Genomic DNA, 22,758 nt, shown 5'->3' with positions numbered 1-22,758 from the left:
TAAATTGCAGTGAATTATAATTGAAATGACGCTCTTTAAGAAATGCAGTTTGCTGTGTAGAGACGCAAGAATCTCGACAAGTAGCTTCTGCTGGTTGATGCGAAGCATCCTGTCCACCTCCCCTATCGTTCACAAATTTTGTAAAAGGTCGAGCGTAACGCGGCAATTACGCGAACGCGGAACCCTTCCGTAAAAGGGAAAACGCACGTTAAGGAATCGTGTTCATTCTCAAGGTCGACCGGTATCCTACCGGCTCCTGCCGCGGCCTGCATAACGCGTTTCTATTACGCGGTCAATTGCAGCGATTGTTGCGTGTCTCTCGCAATCAGTGGCTCTCGGTCTACACGTGCTCCATATCGCGCGCATTTGTCGTCCATCTCCTTTCCTATCTACACTTTTGAAGAGCTCTCAACCCGTTTATTTCAAGTTAAAAATATTCGACAAGTTGTACATTAAGTACAACTAATCGCGACAAATTGCTCTTCTATTTTTGATGTTTTGCTTTCGATTTCTTCCGACGTCGATAGCAGAAATCTCCATATCGGCACCGCCATTGTTTCAATCACGACAAAACTCAATTTCGCCGTTTCGTTCGACGAGCGGAACTAATTTCTCGAAAAACTCCGTTGATACCGCGCTCACGGAATAAGGTCGGACGATCTGCTCTTCCTTAAACCAGTTATCACGGCACAACGGTTTCTTTCGGGGCTGATTGCGTTCACGAAAATGGCGTAATCATCGTGATTAACGAGGAAACCATGTCGTCGTCCTCGTCGTTCTCTTTCGTCGCTGAGCCTCTAATTGGAACACGTCGGCGTTCGAGAGACGCGAGCACGTATCGAAGAACGCGCGGCGAGGTAACACATTTCGGTCGATATACGAAACCTTCGCATGAATGCTTGCATGCTTATACGCAAATAAATATACGGATACGTCATATTGTATATATACAATGTATCGACGACTCGGCGCACGTAAGAGCAGTTACCACAGTCTTACCGCGAAACAATGACGTTTCAGCGATGCGTTTTCACTCGAACGTGCTCGCTGTTGCGGACGGTGTTATCAAACATTGGGGAATGCTTTAATTGTGCCTTTAATTGAATCGACCTCACCTCTCCGGGTCAACAGCATCGAAGGACTCGACGTCCTTGGCCACAACCGGCAGATGGTCGGCAAGACGTTGGTCGGTGCAATCCGGCTCACGGTGCACACCAATGCTGGTATGTGCATTCGTGCCCGTACGATCTAACTTACGAGGCAACATCTCGTTTCTTTCGAACTGGCCGCGAACAAGAGCAAGAAGATACCGGGCACCTTGAGTGCCTCGACGACCGAGAATTTCCTCGGGGATATTGTCGCGACTTCTCGCGCGCCGGAACGCCTCGCCTGCTCGTCGCGCTCTCTTCTTTTTCCTTTTCCTTCCCCTTTTTTCTGGCGATTTTCATTTTCGATATTACATCCCGTCTGCGAAGATCGGGTTACATTAACTGGTACTTTATGCGCCCCGCGGAAATTATTCCCGATCCACGACTGTAAATAATGCCATTGTGATCACAGCTCTCGCGTGGACCGTTGCGCAAGATGCTGCGTACATATTATACGGATGCTTATCCCGCATGGCAATGCATTTCATCGTTACGCATAAATGTGAAATTATGTAAGTGCCGTGCAAGCGTGTAATAAGTGTAAACCAATACAACATTTTAGACTTTACGAGACGATACCTGCGTGGGTGTCGCGCGTTGTAAGAATCTCGGAATAATTTTTATGAAGAGGAACGCGCGTGTTCGGCGTTGTGTGGCAATAGATAAGCATCCATAAATTTCTACCGAAACGATAATCTGTTATCGTTAAGCGTAATGTAACTTTACTCCTAAGTAGTATGTCGCTTAAATAAAAATTTTCCCGACAATTACAGTAAGAAATTACGATGAATTGCAAAAAAATATATTCATAAACATTTCATAACTATCTCGTCGCTTTTCGAGTTAAAATTTGCAAAGATTTTTCTTAGTCGCGCGAATTAAAATAATTTTTTTAAGCATCTCTAAGTTCTTTCGAGTGAAAATCGAGCCAGTCTTGAAAAAGAACGGCTCAGTTTTCAATTTTTAAGAATGAGATTTCACATTTTTTTAGAATGAGATTCACTTTAAAAGTTTTAGAGAGTAGGAATCCTGAATTTTTTGTGACTTTAAGACAGTTATTTATACGTTTACTTTGTTTTAACGTTACTTACGCGATTTTATCTAGGAAAATGTTTCATCTATATGGTCGTATGATGCTAATATTGCAATTTTGACGTGGATTAATTAGAGATTATTAAATAACTCTGGAGAGTTAGCCTGTGGCTATTAAATAATGTATCTTGACATCTAGTAAGCGTTGTGAATCATTTACGACGTCGCTTTTATCACTTTCTGATTCGAATTTTGTTGTGATTGATATAAGCTAGTTTATAATCCCATGAAAGAAAGATAATCTTCCTTCTGTGCGACAGATTAAAATTTATATGTTTGTTTTACAACTTCTATGTATGTGAAAATATAAAAATTATTCTTTCTCACATCACGTTTATAATTTTGTAGCAAATCTTGATTTATTCAAATTAATTCTCATCCCACGCACATCATTATTTTTTTAGAGTGTCTTTAATTAAATTTTGACGCAAGAATTCGATGCGCTGTGTAGATCTGTTAATTAATTTCCTAATCGCTGATTTGTAAACCTAAGAAAGGAATCCAAGAGCGATGCTCGATTAAGCTTCGATTCGAATCGGCGCGAATTTAGCGCGCCGCGTATCGCAAAGTACTTACCGGCAGGATAACGTGGCCGAGAAGCGAACGGAGAAGAGGGATAATAGACATAGATTATAGCAGTCTTAAGGGCTTCTACGGCGCGGAGAAACGAAGAGCGGGCAGCGCGGTCGTTTGCCTTGGATTGCCTTCGAACCGGCGGAGAGCACCCGATCCCGATTCCGATCCCGGCTGGTTTCCGCCACGCATTCCATCCAGTCGAATCGGCCGCGCTCGGTTTTGTACGCGAATCTTCGACCGTTGTCGGCTTCCATCGGTTACCCCGCGCGGCACCGTGGTCGGCTAACATCGGCAACAGTCGTGCAACGGCGCTCGCGCGGAATGGATCGCGGGCCGTGTCTTTTATTACGAACGCGCCGATAGAATGACGGTGTCTCCGTCAACGTCGTCGCGAGACGTTAGAGATACCCGTACGTGGACTAATAACGTACCGATCGACGACATTGCGTGGTGAATCATTGTTCCGGAATTCGAGCGCGGAAGGAAGAAGAGGAAGAGAAGGTAATATCGAAGGAAGAAACCATCTTTCCTCGCGCGTGCTTTCGAGAGAGCGTTGCTGCGTTCCAGCGGTGTGACGTGGTGTTAATGTACAGTGGGTGTGCTGATTTAATCGTTCCTCCCGCGTTACGATTCGTTTCGTCGTCATCCTCTCAAGGATCTTAAGGACTTCGCGATCTACCTCGGAGCACGGATCTATCTCTACGATATAACAGCGGCATAGCAACGACGATCGGAGCGGAGCGGAGCTGCAGCCGTCTTCGTGCATCAACAGGTGGGGATCAGCTACAATATCAGCTTCTATGTTTCGCCGCTTCTCTCGCCGACACCTGCGCGCCTCGCGCCAGGTGGCGACGAAGGTTCAGCCGTCTTTAGTCGTAAGGGTTTCTAGACGACACCTTAAGGAAGCCCGCTGCTCGCAAGTGCATTCGCATCTGCTCATTTACTACGGGCTCTCACGTTTTTCTTGAAAACGCGATAAGCCGATACCACGTGCTTAGCGGAAACACGGTCGTTGCATAACGGATACTTGCGCGCGATTTGGCCTCGTCCGTTCCGCGTTTCACGCTTCAATTCCTTAAACCAATTCTTCATATTCGCCGATTCCAGCGCGCAATGAGAGCTGTGTATAAATTTCTGACTGTGTTGGCTATCGCACACATGTTTGATTTAATTTAATCTCAGCGTAAAGAAATACGCGAGTTGCTCGCGCGAATGTTATCGCGATTGCTCGCGAGTTTAATATTATGCGAGCGTCGATGAGTTTAACGCCAATGATTAAAATCCGGCACGGTCTCTCGACGTGTGTCCTGAAACTTGCTGAACGCGCGTAACGGTCTCGGGTTTTCGGTTCATCTTCCTCCTCTTTTCGCGAGAAGGAAAGGTAGCGTGAATTTTAAGAAATCATTTTTCTACCTGAGCCAAATTCTGGGGTAGCGATCCCTGCCGGGTCTCTGTCTGCCTTTCTCATTCTTCACGTGGGATACGTCCGTTCCCGAAAATCGTCTGCATATTGTGTTCGAATCCCGAAACAAGAAAACAATATATAACACACATTCCCATGTGGAAGATGTATACGGTACTATGCGGGCCGCCATTAATGGCGAATCTCGACATTCCTAACATTGGAAAAAGAATCTGATTGAGGATTAATTAGAATTATCGTTGAAAAATGGACAAATGAAAATTTTCTGGTTGAATCTATTATAATTCTAGTTGAGAATAACCAGAATTTTGATTCATTTTCAACCAGAAATGTTTTCGGTTGAAGGAATCTTCTTCAACACCGACCGACCGGTGTGTTGAACCGTTTTTCCGGTAGGCCATTGTTCCGTTCATGATCTTGGCGTAACTTTTCTTCCAAAGGTGGCGGTCGCCTCTTCGCTTCAGCCGAAGAAGGCTGTCACGTTTGCACGTATAATCAACGAGTCACCACTTCGAGTAGGTTGTTGACTTCGTGAGTCTCCTCTCGAGTCATGTCGATTTTTTAATAATAAGAAGTCTTGCCGATGTTGTTTGCGCGCGCGCGCTGCGGCACAGCGATGGCCTTGACACCAGGTCGATACCAAGGCTGGTGCCTTGACCTTTTCACGGCGCGTTCGTAGGTTGCTTCTTCGGCACGGCGAACGGCGTGGATAAGCGTGATATCGACGCACCACGCCGCGCAGCCGCGTGAATCGGAGCGAGAGAGGATTTATTAAATTCTCCTCGAATATAAGAAGCGTGCGCTGTAACAGGATTGCGAGTGTTAATACAACGTGCGAATATAATTGTGTGAAAGTAGTTGCGCGGGTTGATCTTAGCGAATGTACGATCAGATAGGAAAGGTATTAGCTATTATGTGCTAATTCTCAAATTAAAATATGTGTTTAACTCGTAAAATAAAATTTAGGCTATAATTGCTTGCATATTTTCATCAGTGTTAATCAGAGAGGGATAAAGATTACGTATAATATTTATATATTATATTATTGATCGGGATTAGAAAATGTTAAAAATATAAAATAATACGTGAATGTAGTTCTCTACAGTAATTATAATTTTTAATAAAATATACTCATAGTCGCAATAAGTTTTCATTGTCTTGTATGATTCCAAAATTATTCTAAAATTTACGATATACCTGATAATTTCGTTATTCAGGTTTGCGAATCTCTGTCGCGAATTGGAGCGAAGAAAAGTTAATTAAATTAATTTTTGAATCGTATTGGCATCGAGGTCATGCTATGAATACTTTAAATTATGTGGTTCATGTATAATAGTAAACGTACAATTAACTAAAGTGAGATATGTGTACATTGACTGTTGAATATTATTAACTTTAGCACCGTAAATTAAACTAAAAATATAAAACTTATTTATATTCTATTTGTAGAATTAGGAAATACTGTTTAGAAAGAATGACGAAACAAAATTAATTTTTTCTCCATGCTTTCGTTGTCCTCTATTCAAAATTTTAGTTACTTATTACGATATTTAACAAATGTTTTAAAAAAATGCCCGATCTCGCCCGTTCTGTACCCAAAATTTTATGAAAGTATACTTCTAAAACTGTACATACATGGTAAATTTAGGTACATTTAGGTGCATGTTTACAAAATACATTACCGTTCATAAATATGGGAACGCTTGCAATATTTTCGTATTTTACGAAAATGTAAGTATTTCTGTGAAAAAAATCGTAGAGAAGATTTTAAAAATACATTTTAAAGAGGAAAAATAGAGTTTTAAATTACCATTCGAATCTTGTTTCTACGATATTTTGTTTCTATAATGATGTATCGATTATGCATGCAGCGAAATATGAGCCATCTAGAAAGCAATTTTACGCAAAGATGGAAATGTCACATTCGATTATTAGCTAGTTATTCATGTTTACGCGACGGTTGGTAATTATAGAAGTGATTACGCAATTCCCAATGAAAGTATTTGTACGTTTGGTAGTAGTCAATGTAATTCGGTTTCGATAAGCGTATTTACCGGTGCAAGGCATGAAAAATCGTTACAAAGCCAATACCGGAAAGTAAAAAAAGTCACCGCTAATACGTTCTCTACAGGTATTCGTGTATAGAAGATTCCTTTCATGAATGGAGAAGTCTTACTATAAAGAACCGAGTAACTACTTTTAAGAATCGAGAATTCTGCCGTATAGATAGCTTGACGTGTCAGACATTGATGTAGGTAGCTACCTGTAATAATTATGGCTGGTCCGACGCATACCAAACACACCCGAAGAGACCTCCAAACGTAACGCTTATTAAAATACCATCGTTAAACGCTTCGATCGCGGTCGTGATCCTTCATGAAGGGGTTACAGTGAAAGTTGCTGCGTACGAGCTATCGTGCCCTTTGACCATGGACACATTACTATTACGTAATGGTATATTGGAACTATTAACCTTAGAACGATGAAGTAACGTGATTTTACGTATAATGCCGGGAAATTACGCTATAAAATAATTAACAGTAATATTGATCGAGTTCATATCAATTTCACACTAAAAAGGAGCAGTTAATTGATAAAACTATCTTATTACATTATTTAAATTAAATTTTAATTACTTTATTTCCCATGAGATAACTTTAAGAGTCGGAAAAAATATCAGTCTGTTTGTTAGTGTTGAGATATAAGCAGATTAGTTCTATTATGAGACTTGACTCTCAAAGTAGACTAGAAAAGACTAGAGATTTAGGAAACTAGAGATAAAATTTATGAGCTTTGAAAATCTTATACCTGCTTAGCCAACTTAGCTTAATATAGTTTATTTTCTTTAAGGGAAAAGGTTTTCTGTGCACACATTTCTTGCGAAAAATCTGTTTCCACTGGATTTCTTCGCGATGCTGGTCTCTATTTCTATAGTTACCGTCAAAGAATTATATTTTGTAGTCGACGGGGTTTCTGACAGCAAAATGAATTCATAAAATTTTAAAATTCCGATGCGTGAAATGGAGAAGGGTAAAGGAGAGAGAGGCAATGTATGAAATAAACGTAGGTGAAACGCTCGAAATTGCCTGAAAATCGCGCGCGCATTGCACAAGAACGAGGGAGGCTCCTTAAATTATGTGAACCTGCTGTGCTCATTCGTGTTTAACGAATGTAGACTTCTAGTTCTCCTAGTTGCATTTCTTCGATTATTAGATAGAAGATCCACTCGGACTGGAACACGTTCCGATTTCTTCGCGAAGATCAGTAGTCGCTTTCCAGGTCGTCCATGCGGAATAACGTGATTTATCCTGATGATTATACAGAGTCTATCTCAGCTGAAAAGATCATTACTTTGAAAAATAACCACCAATTGTGAACAGATCAGTTCATTAATGGTTTTAGTTATATTTTCTAGGCTTAATAACGAGAAAAATATTATTTCAACAATTTTTATATTTTTTAATTGAAGAGTCATATATGGAAATTTTATTTGATATATCGCATATCTTCTGACTACCCCAGATATAATGCATTGATTAGGTAGTCGACATCGTTTATTAGTCGTATTATTCCGAAGGGTAAGAGCAAAAAGCAGCACATTAAATCGATTCTGTTGGCATTATACATTCGAGAATAGCGAATGACTGCGACTAAATAACTGTCTAAGCCGTTTATCTCGGAGCATCTTGAATATTTTCCCCATCACATTTCTGTTCGGCCTACCGTTTCGTGTGTACTGTGGTAATATGCCGATGGACGTTGTAACCGGATGTCCTTCGTATCGAGAAAGAAAAAGAACAGAATGAAGGAATAATAGGTGAAATGGGGTAATCTATTTTGCATTAATATTCCTGTTGGCAGGCAATAGCCATTGAAATTGCGAGCTTCCAGAGCGGGCATAATCGACGATTGGCCCATAATCTTGGGAATCAACACGAAGGGAGGTTAAATGGTGAATGAGCATGGAGTTCAAGAAGCGGAAGAGCCGAAGTGGGAAGGACGATGGAAGAGCATATTGCCGCGGGATATCGGCCGCGTGTGCCTCTAAACATTGTAAATCGTGAAAATCGGACGCATGTAAATCCCCGAAGTACCTCGCGGCGGTAATGAGCGATCGGGGTAAATGTTGGAAGGGCGTTATTACCGGATCGCAATTGCTATTTCAGGAGTAAAGCCATTCTTTCATATGATGATCAGACAGACCAGGATCCGCGGTGTATTTATTATTACATGCACGGAAGAGAGAGTATGTCTTTCAATTTTTCCTTCTTTTTTTTTATAAGCTGCACCGTACAATTCTGAAGCACATCCCTGTAGCTCCAGATGAATCAATAGCATCCAATCGTCTGCGACCGACGAGTTATCTGATGTCTCGGTCATTAATCCGACTACTTATCTGTTTTGGAATGTGAACACGCGATATCTGCCGTTCTAATCCATATTTTACTTCACAACGTCTAAGATGAGAGAGAATTGCTGAATGAAACTTTCGTTTGTAGAACCTGTCCTGCGTAATTTTGTTCTGAGTAATTTTCTGTAAAAAAATCACTGGAAACGAACATTTTTCATTGTCTGACACGCTGATGTTAATATCTCTTCAGGTTAATCTCAGTGTTTTTGTTGTAGCTTTCTTTTTTCTGCAGAATTCTCAGGTTTCTCATAATTATTTGTAATCGTTCGGAAAGCGCAGTATGTCACTGAGATACATAAAATTCATTTCATGAGATAAGAAACACGCTGATCTATTTCTGCATTGCAAATTACTATTTTGCTCTTATTACTGGTCGTCGAAATGGTTGTTGCATAATATAACAGGACCATATTTGTCATGTGAAAGTGAACGATTGTCATGTCGATGGTCCGCGGCGTAGGACCAGTTTAAACTGTATGCTTCGCAATGCACTAATAATAAGGAACGCTCGATCACGACCCGAGATTTTATGAACTCGCGCGTGTGGCCTTTTGCATCGTGAACGACCACGATGCGTGCCACGGCACTCAAGTCATTTGTGACAATGAGCGATTCTGCAAATGTCGATGACACGCCACGGAGAACAGAGCGGTCATTACGGTCGGTACACTCGCGAACCGTGAACGATCGCTGGAAAATTATCGTTCCGGGCGCGAGCGGCCACGCTCTTGTCGTGCAGCGTTTCCGATTGCAACATAAGTTCCAGTTTTCAAACGAGAGACCATTCGTGCGATAGAAGATGACATTTGACATTCTGTCTATTCAAACGGACAGGTGATGATTAACAAAAATGTTGTAAGGTGACATGAAATTTCTCTCTCACTTGTATTTAAATATTCTTGAACGATAATAAGAGCACATCATTTTTTACTTTCATTTTATATATTCGAATAAGTATTTTTAATTAAAAGGATATTCAGAAAATATGTCGCTTAGATCATTGTAAATTATTTGTTTCTGCAAACTCTATTGAAGTTGCTCGATAATGATGCTAAAGAATTAATTGCAACTGATAGAAGCGTAGACATATTTCTGCGACCGTATGCGAAACCATTTGTTCGTGTAATCGTGTCCGTCCGTTTCGAATGTAGCGTTCCATTTGGTTGCTGGAGTGAGAGAGAGAGAGAGAGAGAAGGATAAAAGGACGCGAGTGGAAGATTCTCGAAAATGGGTAACGGTCACGTGGTTTTCCGTAATGAGTGATTGGATGACCGAGGTCGCGTGATCGCGTGTTATTGGCTATCGCCTCATGCCCTTCCGCGAGGAGGGAGCAGGCAGAGCTCGGGGACGCAGTTTTACGAAAAGATCTCTTATGCCCAATTTCTTCACTTCTACACAGAAAAAATGTTACGGTTGTCACAATCGGAAATAATGATAATTTTCGCCCATCAATACATTTGGTTGTGATAATCGTAAGGTGGACATATCTTAACAGCCATAACCGTTAAAATATGTTAATCTTACGGTTATCACAATCATATCTATAATTCTTATAACAAAAAAACGTATTAGGCGACTTTTGATCGTAGCTGGTTTTTCCGTGTAGATAACTTTGTCCAAGAGATATCTCCCAGAGTACAATGGAGATATTTCCTGAATAAGGTCATCCGCAACTTATCTGGAAGTAAAGAAACATTGGACATTAGGATAACTTCGGCACATCCTGGCCTATTTTCAAATACCACCACCACTGTAATCTCTGCAGAAGTATAAAATAAATCGCGTGCAAATTGAAATGCTGTATTTAATAAAAGCAAACACGTTTGAAGCATCTATCGTTCCGGTTGAAATTTTAAATATCATGTTACTCATAAATCATTACTCATAAATCGCAGAAATTGTTGACCTAAAAAACCAACCAGCCTTTATTATAATATATGTAGTTTGTATTACGCGCGTTGTAATACGATAAAAAACGGATATAGAATTTTTTCAACATTATTTTTGTGTGCCGAACATCATTCATATGCGCACTGTTTTATCGACATAATTTCCATAGGATAGATCGGATAGATTAATAATAATGTTTGATAATCGCACGTGCGCGTGTTCACTGTATTTAACGTTGAGTCCGGTTCCTTTTTTTCGTTTCTCGGTCCAGCAAACCCGGCTGGTGTCATTGCAGAAAATCAAACTATCAGTTGTGGTGATCTTGTAAAAAGCCAATAGTCCTTGACTGAAATAAAGCTGTGTATTACCAGTTAGAGAGTCGCCAATTATTACATTATTTGACCTGCGTCACGTTCATTTTATCGATTAGCTCGATTCCAAAAGAATCTACATAAAAGATACTTGTGTTTAATGTTATCTTGAGACGCAAAAATTCAACAGTCCTATCAGCGCACGTGATTTAACGCTCTCGTGTAATTTATTTACAATCGTCTCTTATCATGACATCGTCGCTCGTCTTTGTTTCCATAATTATTTAAATTTCTTTTATGTTTCTTCGAAGAGACCGAATTAATAACGTATATCCCCCGAAGAGCGACTGCAAATGTACAACCTTCTATTAATTAATCCCACCGTATTGCCCATTGCGTAACGAAGTTCCGTACTCTCTTCTCAAGATAACGGTTTCTCGGGATGATAAAGCACTATTTATTCACAGCAAAGTCACGTAGTCGCTTTGACAGTTAAGACAAGCACGCTTTTAATCAACACAATAACCCTGTGCGCACTAATTAATTGAGAATCCATAGTCATACATCTTCGACAAACATAACGAAGCAACGTAGCCAGGCGTTTTTCGTCTTCCTTGAATTTTTCCAATGTATCTTGAACCTATCTCTCTCGCTTTCTTAGACTGTTCAACGTGTAATCCTTTTACCTTATTTCTCCCTCATTAGGAGATCTCGATCGTTTCATCATTGATCGATGATGCGTGGAGACCGCTACACTGATTCCAGTATTCAATTCAACTATAGTCTCATTATTATCCTAATTAGTAATTGAGCATACGATTCGCAGATGCGCTCGATTATAGATTATAATGTTGTTAAATTCCAAGAGCTAGCTTTCATATGAAGTTCTAGAAGAACGATAATAATCGAACAGCTGTTTTTGCATCGATTCATTCGGATATCTTACGACCAATTCGTTCCATATTTTGCTCTCCGTTTCAATCGTTAGCGACGTTCCTGACGCCGTTAGTCGAATGTTAATTACGGGGATCGACAAGAAACGTATTCGTTTCGTAGAATGCAAAGTTTTTGTTTACATACTTACGATTGTTGATGCATTATCGTAAGATACGGCATTTATCTACGCTAGTCGCGTTTACCGATCTTATCGCCATGAATGATAGCACCAATAAAACGGCAGAATCGACCCGTATCCAAACGGCAAAGTTTCCCAAGTGTTTTCCGAGGAATTGCGCAAAACTACGCGAAACTGCGCCACAAACGGTTCCTTGAATGTCAGGTTAAACATCGCGCGACCGGAGCTTGATACGCTTGGTACAATAGGCTGGGAAAACTACTTGGAGAGCGACGCACTATATTCAGAGAGCTGCTTTATTACCGGGACTCATTATGCCACGATGTACCGTAAAGACATTAGGCTACATCGTTACAATACGGCCGCTACAATAATCCATTAGAATTCGTTATATAAACGGATACAATTTTTCTTTTTTGGGAAGCGGTCCCGTTTGTTTGCACTGGATCTCGTCTGCATTGTGATTCTAATGAAAGAAAGCACTCTCGCGAAGGGTCGCGTTCTCCAATTCACGCTAGAAGTGACGAAACACCCATGAGAAATATTTCTACGTGGTGCATCCTAACGCCCGCGTGGAGCGGGTATTGTTGCATCGCCGCGAAGTATTCGACGACTGTTGATTTAGGACCGAGAGCAGCGTAAATAAATGCCAACCGCGGAACGGACTCAACGGAGTGCGGCTGGGACGATACGCGCTGTTCGTTCGTGATTTCGATCTCAATGTCAAACATTGTTGGCCGGTTATTACTGCACGAATGTACGCGCTCCCACATAATACGATTTACGATTATGATAATTCGCGACATTTAATGACGTTTCAAAATCGCTACGGTTCGTGTTAACTACCTTCGCATTTTGAGGGTAAGATCGTAAAAAGGCAACTGTTAAAACCGGTCGAAATCGAATGTCGCTCGTAAAGGAGGTATAACTTTGTGTTGTACGAATTGATATCAATGTAAAAATTTAAGTAGTTTATACATATAAATACACAAAAGCATATTCTCTGCAACTTTCCTTTTATTATATTTCGGCCGTTATTAATTCCGTGCTTCGAACGCTTCGTTCGTTATATCCATAACTCATCTCTCTGAAGAGAAATTATATAATTTATTATAATGTATATATCCATTTAAAAATGCTATTCTCTAAGATGTTTTATAGAAATTCATAATGCTGATGAAAGTCCAGAGAATTCAACTTTCATCTTAATGAAACCGTTAATAGTCCACGTTTGCTAGTCTAAAAAAGCATTAACACTCTGTTAATGCCACGCGTCTGCGGCGTATATTATTCAACTAATATCAACGGAATATAACGGTACTTCCTCGCAGGATAATGTACGCGGTAGCATCCGTCAAGTGTACTCGTCCTTACCTGACGTAACCGGGTCGAGGCATCCTGTAAAAAAATGTTTTAAGTGTAGAGACTTAAACCGTACGCTTCCACGTATAATCGAGAGCTGATTTCACGGTATTGCATCTAACACGATTCCGTCGACGTTCCTACTCACGCTCTCGTTTTTTCATATCTGAATGCGAAACCGCGGCGAAGCTCGATCGAGTTATGCACCACGGATATACGCTTCTCGCCGATATCCGACGTGGAACGCTTTATCCGACGTCGCACCGCTCGATCGTCGCGCTTTTGAGTTGAGACGCGATATAACTGCATTCCATCGCATATATGCGGCGACGTGAGAGACGCGGACAGATGGACGAACGGAGACGCGGTTTTATTTTACGCCGTCGTAAACGGGAAAATCATATCGACGCCGAGAATACGACGAGCAAGAATGTCGGAGATCGTCTCGAAGTATACGACACTTCGTTTTTTTCATATCGCACCTCTGCATGCACTTTGCGTTCTTCGATAACTTTTTGCAGACTTGCACTCATTGGTAACCGGTATTCCTGGCGAGATGGAACACCCCGGCGGTCTCGATTTCTAAGGAAACGAAAGCGTTTCATGACTTTTCTGTTTAATTTTGCGAAAGATTTAACGGATAATTAAAAAAAACCGAAACATTTGATTCCAAAAATGTGAAAGGCACAGATATCAATATTATGAGTGTGTGTGATAAAAATTGATCTCAGTAGAATGCGAGATTTATTAAAGTATTAATTAATATGATCAATTTTTATATAGTGTAACAAAGGTATTAAGATATGTTTACGTGTTTATTATTATAAAGTTGTGTTATAGGAGCAGTGCTTCTCTATCAAAATAGTCTAAGACTTTAAGACGCGTTTTATGTTACGTCGAGAATTACTGTGGCAGAGTTCAGCTATCTCGCATAAACTTGTTTTAATGCCGCATGCTATCGTGACGGTGCAATGTACGAGCTTGTTCAACTGCGCTGTAATTTAATTAGCATCCCTTAGCGAGTTTGTCATTGTCGGCTAAGCACGTATGAATCATCTCGACGCCTATCAACAAGCGTATTTCTGCACTTTTATGTAAAGACACTATTTTATTCAAGTCAAGACTGAATTATCGTCTCCGAACGTTTTATTTAAAGAAAATGAAATAATTTTGTTTTGTATTTCATTCTACAATTCTAAAGTTAAATAAAATATGTTATTCATTTTTTACAAACTTCATGTAGTAAGTATAATTTGAAAGTAGATTTTTTGTTTTTTTTTTTGATAGTATTGCAAGATGTCATTTGATTTATTATTTGACTTAACATCGTTTATTGTCGCTACGCCATTAATTTGCTCCGCGATACGTTTCAGTCTCTCTGAAGTTTCCAATGTAATTAATGTAATACGATCGCGCGTAAGTAGATAGTTAAAGCCGTCAGGGCTGCCTCTCGTATGGAAGGGTTACGGTTCGATTGGTGAACGGCAAAATCGAGCCGACATGTTGTTAGCGCACTTAAAACCATTTAGCACTGTCATTCTCGTAAACTTTCTTCCGATACACACGGCTTACCTTCGTCACCGACACCACCGGTGTTCGTACGCGTGCACGCACTCGGCATATCGGTGTTGACATTTGGAATGCTAATGTCGATTAGGGGAATATCGATATTGTCGCGGTGCGTGGTGCGTGAGAACACGAGGCACTTGCGTATCTTGGCTAGAAGCGTATATACTTAATATAAAAAGAGAAAGGAGAAGAATCGTGGAAAAGGGCTCTGCGCCAACACAAGTCTCGTTCTCTGTGTTGCTATTTGCAAATAATGCTGCCTTGAAACACGTCGCTGCTTTCTGCGATCCGAGCATTATGTGCGGCGACGTGGGGGTTTATTCCGCTCATTACGAGATCTCCTCAAGCGTACACCATGAGGAAAATATGGTCGGAGAACCGTGAATTACGAAGAATTTGTGTACTAAAGATCGTTTGTAGTCGAGCGGCGTACGCCGGGTTCCGTTTCACCCCCACCGTGTAATAAATTCATACGAGGGGAGTAATTGCTGTGTTCCTCGAGTGTCCATTTATTCATTTAATTAGCTGGTTTGGGAGAAGAGAAAAGAAAAGATGTGTAACGAAGCACCGATGTGAGTTACATTGTAATTGTCGTTTCGGAGCAGATTGAAAACGTGACTTACGTGGCTTACGCAGGACGAACTTTATACGCGTGTACAAGTAAAGGTCTTGTGAAAGGATATTAATATTATGCAGCACCTACGCGCTATGGGATCTACGTTTTACCACCTCCAGGTGTCATAACAGTTTAGATCTTTGACAGGGCGAGCGAACTCCAGAATTAATTTGTAACCGGAAGACGTAGGCTGATATACCTGAGGACTTAGCTATTGAACGATATCACGTAAATAGTGCAACATAATTTCAGGTTCACTTTGCCTTTGCACCAGCAATTGTTTACGTTGCAAAAGGCGCGAGTTGCAGATTTTCGGCACACGACAGTGCCACGATGGGTAATTTTATTAGAAACCGCGACGGAAGTGAAAGTAAAACACAATGCGCCTCACGAAGATGGTAGTCGGTCTAACGCGCAACGCTAATTACAAACCCATAATGATATGTTTCCCGACGGTTTGACATTCTCTTGCCTTTCTATGCATCAACATTTCCTCTACTGTATCGTCGAGTGCAGTTTCGTAATGTTATCGATTTTAAAAGACATTCGCAACGTATTTTTACATGCCAAGTATCGACAGATGTTATATATATATATATATATATAAAATCTGAATATTTTTATACGTGGAATATGCTAAAATCATCACATGCATATCCACGAAGAAGGAGTTGAGGTAAACATCCTCGGGCAAAGATATCGTAAAGTCGAGGGAACACAGCTGGCCGCAGACAGTTATTACGGATCATTCGGTTCCTAAAGAAGATTCGTTTTCTTGCAGAAGAAGAGAGCGTAAGCTAACAAACTCCGTATCTTCGGAAACGATTTTTACAGCTGATTTTGCCTCTTTTCGACGAGGATTGAATGGCCAACCTTGAGCTCGGAGACGGAAAACTCCTTTTGTGGCGCGATTACCGCGACGGTTGATTAGCCGATCCCCCAACCGACTCGGTGACCATGACGATCCGAGAAAACGCTATAATAATATACCTTAACCGATAGGTTCTCTCTCGATTTTCTCACTTTGATCTTGATGGCTCTTGTCGCGTCGGCTGGCCTTACCTTGTCTCTTGGTGGGCTTTCAAAGAACCCGTTAATAGCAGCATGCTACGAAATACAGTAACAACAACGATAATAATGTTGATGTACGTTTATCGTATTCAACCCAAGCATTATTTAGTCCATCAAAATTGCATATGTACATATGTATTGCATATCTCTCGAGGTTTCTTCTACCAACAAGATTTTGTTTCCACACCGTCTGATATTAATATGAAAATTATAGTCACTAATATGTAAAAGAATTTATGCCTGTCAATCGCGGCGGTTATACGACTATTAAATGTTAACTATAATATAATAATTGAAAATTATATGGAGAAAATTCAAAAAATATACGAAGTATAATTCAAGAAATATAAATTTTGCTATATGTTAAAATAAAATGCGTATTTACCGCTAGATGTAAATTGTGACACGGTAAATGTTAATTTGAGTTGGAACAAAAAAGATGATCGGTAGCCGCAAAGCCATGATTCACGTGCGATATCTGCATAGGATTTCTCATGTTACACGCCGTATTTTCCAGTTGACCAATGTTCTCGTTTCTACGGATGTTCGACGAAAGGGTACATCTCGCTAAGCAGAAGCCGCAATTTATCTCGATAGATAGCGAGAAAGAAGAGGACGCCGGAACGCCGGGCGCATTTACGACGAACTGCAAGAGCTCGCGTGTAATTCCACGTCTGCACGGATGCGGATAGATATATCCTATATTCACACAACCGGCTAACTCACCGGACAGTTCCGCGCTGTCGGTGTGCGGACTGGTGCACGAACAAATACGCTGCCCTGTCGTTGTTACATACGATACTCTGGGTTCCGTAAAATGCGTTCGAACACTTTATTCGTATACGATGTGCAAACGTACCCCTGACGGTAGTTTCGTGTTCGAAGAAGTTACATCTTGGGATACGCGCGAGGTATATATCCCAAGTATACGTAATACACATGTTGTGTAAACAGGAGTATTAATATGTAGACAGGGATAAGCCTGTTTCCTTGGAAAAATCCAGAATGTCGTCGTCAAATGAGTGTCATCGCGGTCAATTTAATGCATGTAACGATTCGTTACATATATCAAGATTACATACATCACGGCGTATCGGCGTCATCAAAAGTGACATTTGCCCGGTGTTATTATACGATATTAAATATTTACACACAGTTACAAACGTATGAATCGGTGTACCGTGTACGAGAGATTTTATTTTTGAAGTTTATGCCTCGAGGTATTACGCGAAGTTTTCGCAATGTACAGATTATTTAAACAATAAAGTTTACAATATCGTTTAAGAAATTACATAAAATTAAATAAATATGTGATTGTGCAACGAAATTTCAAACAAGAGAATATACTTGAAAGATGTGTCCTTGCTCCGTTTTTATAGTCTTTATTTTTGAATTAACAATGACCTCATTGTGATTACAGCTTCCATAAGTGCCGATTTATGCATAAAAATAAAGTATATATTCTGTCATGCAAATTGCAATAAATTACGCACAACCTTGCACGTTGTTATTAAACGCAAGAAGCTTGCACAGAATTATTAATTGCAAAAATCTGCGCTACGGCCTAAGATATAGCGCAACATAAAATGGTCCAGGAACGTTCATAAAGAACGATTTTTTCATTCTGCTCTTATACCATGACTCATCGTGCTTCGTTATATCGTTTATTGCGTTGCGTTCGAGTATAGTCACGCGCTGATGTCATTTGAAGAGTCTATCTAGTCATATGAAAAGACGTATTAATATGCTATTAATATCGACCAATTAGACGATTTTGTCCTCATAGACACCCGTCGCGAATTTAACCGTCAGGTAGAATCGTAAATAATCGAAAGTATATATGTGTTGATCCAATCGCAGTTGGTGGTGATAAAAAAGAGTCGAATGATTTCCAGAAGTCATCCGGTCCGAAGTATACCGCCTAAACTACTTCTCGTGGTCATCTCCAAGGTCCACTCCGATAATTCTGGGACGTCGACGCGGCCACGCTTGCCAAACTTGCGAATCTGGTTTTTCTTCCTGCGCGGCGGGGCGCATTAGCATCCGTCAGCAATTATGCGAATTCTCGCGGTGCGAGTGCCGCTTACCTCCGGGGTTGGATCGGACCGGTGCCGCGGTGGTGTCAACGGCCCCCCGAACACGTTCATAAAATTCGGCCGAGAAACGCCGATGGCGCATCGATATCATTCTCGATTTTCGACTCGGCTTCAAGTGTCCTTAAAGTATGGCTGCCGATGCGATTCCGTCATTGCAAGTATGTTGATATTTTTACCCGTTTACGAGGAGCGGCGAATAAATATAAACGTATGCAAATTAATATCAGAATTCTTTCTTCAATTTTTATTATAATCCTCATGATTGTGATTTGAGAAATCTTACGACTACAATCGTCATAGATAAAATAAGCTAGAATAAATCTTGTGAATTGCTTTCTCAGACAGCAAATTTTCTTGTAGCAATTTGAATTGCGTATTGTGTTGGTAAGAATAAAATAATTATTTCGATATTACTTATATGTACATAAAATATAAGGATTCACTAATATATTTAAGAGAGAGAGAGAAGGGAGGAACTATTATTATATATTATAAATATAATATTTATAAATATTGTCCTTTTATATATATATATATTATAGAGAGAATTGTTTAAAACTGTTGTACGAACATTGCTTCAATTTCAATTAAATTTTTATTATAAAAAGTAACTCTTTGATAGAGATTATTATATGCTTCAGCATCCGATTCCTTTAGGAATATGCTAGCTATATGTGTTGCGAGACATTACTATTAAACTGGTTGATGTTGGCGTTTACGAGCATGTCATGTGCACGACTTTCTGCGCATTACAAGATACATAAATAAAACAAAAACGAAATGGCAAATTTTATTTGCGTCCGGATAATTTCAAATTACTACAAAAAAATTTGCTGTCTGAGACAGCAATTCGCAAGATTTATTCTAGCTTATTTTATCTATCTACTGTATTTCAATCTTTTTCTTAATATTTCTCAATATTTTACGATTTTGCGTAACACGTATATATTCGTAATTAGGTACAAAGTGCACATTTGCCTGATTACGTTTCCAGTACATAGTCCGTAGCTATATCAGGAATACGTGCATATCGGTTATATTCATCTCCCTGTGTAAGACACACCATTGTCGTGTCAATGCTTGCTCCATTTTGCTCTTTACACATCCGGAGCGTGACGAGAGACGATTCTCAGCTCGCCGGTACATTTACTGGCAACATAAATACCGCTCATGACACAGGTCACGAGGTGGAGATCTCGTGGAGGTAGTCCCGCGTTTCCTGAACCCCGCGGGCCCCAGGCAGTTAACTACTTGCGCGACAGAATGCCGTAAAGACGGGCGCACGCTCGGCAACGTGCCTCCCGACTATTGAGCATGGTTCCGGTATGACGAGCTCTCGAGGATTTCGCGCACTCTCCCGACTCACGTAGATAATTCGCGATGATAACCTTTGCGAAGTAACAATGTCACGTCGCGATGACTCTTTAGGTCAATTCGATCGACGAGCGAAATGTTCTCGTGCGACTCTCTATTTGCCTTTCACGGTAGTCGTCCATTGAGAAATCGACTTGCAATGCAGATTCGTAGAAAACGAGAATATCTTAAAATACAATTCCACAAGAGGATTATTATAATTTATTATTCAAACCGTTTTATACATTCATATATCGTAATGTAATCAAAATATTGCTTTAATCATTTTTAATTAAAGTAACACGAGGTGATTCTCATAGTAAGGATTAGTATTAATTTGAATATAATAATTAAAAGTGAGAATTGAATTCCATTTTTATTAGTAAAAATACGTTACGAAGATAGTAAAACATTTCCTGGATTTGTGTTTATATTTCAAATCGGAAGGCTATAAAGGCATTTTGCGTCAAATTGAAATATTTTGTTACGATCGGAAAATATCAATGCCTAAACAAGATGTCAGAAAAGTACCGAAGTCAAATTACAATTCTCCACAAATAATAATTGCGAAGAATAAACAAACAAAACAGTTTATTCAATATTTAATGTTATAAGAAAACTCGCGTCTAACACGGCCGCTCCTTCAATTGCTGTTGCATATTGTATTTAAATAACTGTATTTAGTACTCGTAATGATACATTGTTGCAATCTCTCCATGGGTATCAACTGCAGTTGAGGGGAGTTGAATAAATCCGTATTTATATTTCATTATCATAAAATAGTCTGAGCGTTTCGTAGCACTGTGCACATATTTTTACAACCACGTGTCTCTGACACTTTCGAGATCAAGGTGGTCACATTAAAGTGTAAGGCTTTGTGCCTCTCTATGACGTCAGACGTGGCTCGCTTGACAAAACCGACATCTGATAGTTAGTGAACAACTATCTACCAGCTCCCAACATGGTTTCTGACGTTCAATGTCGTGGCATCACCGCTCAAATATCTAGTCGCTAGATAAGTATTCCTCATTCACTTGTGAAGACGACGGCGCCGGTAGTTGGGTTCGTGGTGTGATGGAATTTATCGGAGACAGATATTCCGTATAATATCAGCGTTGTGATATACTTACTAAGTAAAGTTGAAACAATATCTAATATATCTAAGAAATGCGTCAATATTTATACAGTAAGTATATCCCAATGCTGATATTATACGGAATATCTGTCTCCGATAATCTCTATTATAGAGATTGTAACGTTTTTTGTTACTAAACGTTAACAATTGGATTTCATGCATTAAATATGTTTTTTTACTCTTGGTAAGCGATAGTCGATCGATTGTATCCAGGTTAGTGACATTGTAATGTATATCTTGAAACGTACCGTTCCTTTCTCTTTTTTTATGTTGATGAGAATTTTAGTGAAGGCCATGCTTGGGTGTGAATATCTCTTACAGCCGATTCTCGATCGTTTTTTTGGTGATTACGTAAGTATTGTGAATATAGGCGGAATGACTTCCAAGGTTGAGCACTTAAAAAATGTGAAAATGAAGTTTTGTATGTCAATCGACGTTTTTTTATCAGTGTATCAGTATCACTTTATTCTAATTTTAATGTCTTATTATTTATAATTCAAACTTCCTCTCGTTTCATTTCATTCGTTTTTTTTTCTGGAATCACACACAAAAATTGATTTTACGTTTGTTTGCAAAATAGAACAAGTTGACATCAACGATGAAATTGAAATATGTGATATAAAATATACTCTATTTCTTATAAATAAACATAAAAGTTGTATTTTGCATGTATTTAGTATGCAAAAATATAAACATATGGAGATCACTCGATTAACATCCTGTTTTTATGACCGTGAAGTGATAAAAAAAAATACTGCAGCTCTTTTTCCAATATACACGTTGCACAAATATTCGAGATATACAATAAAGTCTGATGAGCGATGTGCATGTCTGAAGAAATGTTTAAATCAAATCGTAACTATTTGCGGATCAACTTTCCATTAGCCATCTCACCATCTGCCACATCGATTCGATTACTCATCGACCGAAATTCAATAAAACTCCTTTTTATTTGCGTCTAGCGAGCACCTGTTCGCGCACTAGTCGTTGCAGCACATTGGCGGCGTTTCGTCGCATCCGTGCCGCCGACAAAGCGCATTTTTGCACGCGCATCTCGGTGATAAATTCATCGTGGTAAGAGGACCTCTAATCTGCCGGCCGGTTATCTCATCGCTGACGACGACGCAGCACTTTTGGTTGCCCGGCCGCCGCTTTTGCGGCGGTCTCGGCTTTCCTCTTTCGGTTCCTTGTTAAGAATTTCACGAAACGCGCACGCAATCTCGTATGTCGCCAGTCTTCGGTTACAAGAATCCTCTCTAAAAGGGAAAAGGACATCACGTTCGTGTCTGAGGAATCGTGCTCTCCGCCGAGGACTTACAGTCCCTGCATATTTTTGTTACTTGCTTGAAATTAAACGAACTTGCTGTATCTTAAGTACACGACAAGCGTTGTCCCTGTTGAATGCAAGTTTGTCATATTCGTTATCTCTCTAGCGATATAATCCGACTAGTTGAAAGAGAACGCGAATGAGTGAGCGAGCGCGCGAAAGAAGGAAAGTTTCCCACAGATTACCGCGCGTTAGAAAGAGAAGATCTTTCCTTCCTTCGGAAGTTTACGTCTCCCCCTTTTCTCTATCCTTCGTTATACACGCGAGAGTTGATTACATATCCGCGGACCTTGACGGCATTCC

At 40.0% G+C, this 22,758-nt stretch overlaps 1 protein-coding gene across 1 annotated transcript in view; it reads left to right on the top strand.

Annotated features, from left to right (window-relative positions):
* The first annotated feature begins 3,469 nt into the window (after positions 1-3,469).
* Shrm (shroom) overlaps positions 3,470-22,758 on the top strand; it is a 119,903-nt gene continuing 100,614 nt past the window's right edge. Inside the window, exon 1 of the mRNA XM_018461490.1 lies at positions 3,470-3,588. The gene's annotated coding sequence lies outside the window, so the exon portion shown is untranslated. The remainder of the gene's footprint in view (positions 3,589-22,758) is intronic.

Source organism: Mycetomoellerius zeteki, unplaced genomic scaffold (assembly GCF_001594055.1).
Source record: "Mycetomoellerius zeteki isolate Tzet28-1 unplaced genomic scaffold, Tzet1.0 scaffold122, whole genome shotgun sequence".
Lineage (NCBI taxonomy): Eukaryota > Metazoa > Arthropoda > Insecta > Hymenoptera > Formicidae > Mycetomoellerius > Mycetomoellerius zeteki.
Note: the sequence above shows the minus strand (reverse complement) of the source record. Positions and strands in the feature narration are given on the sequence as shown.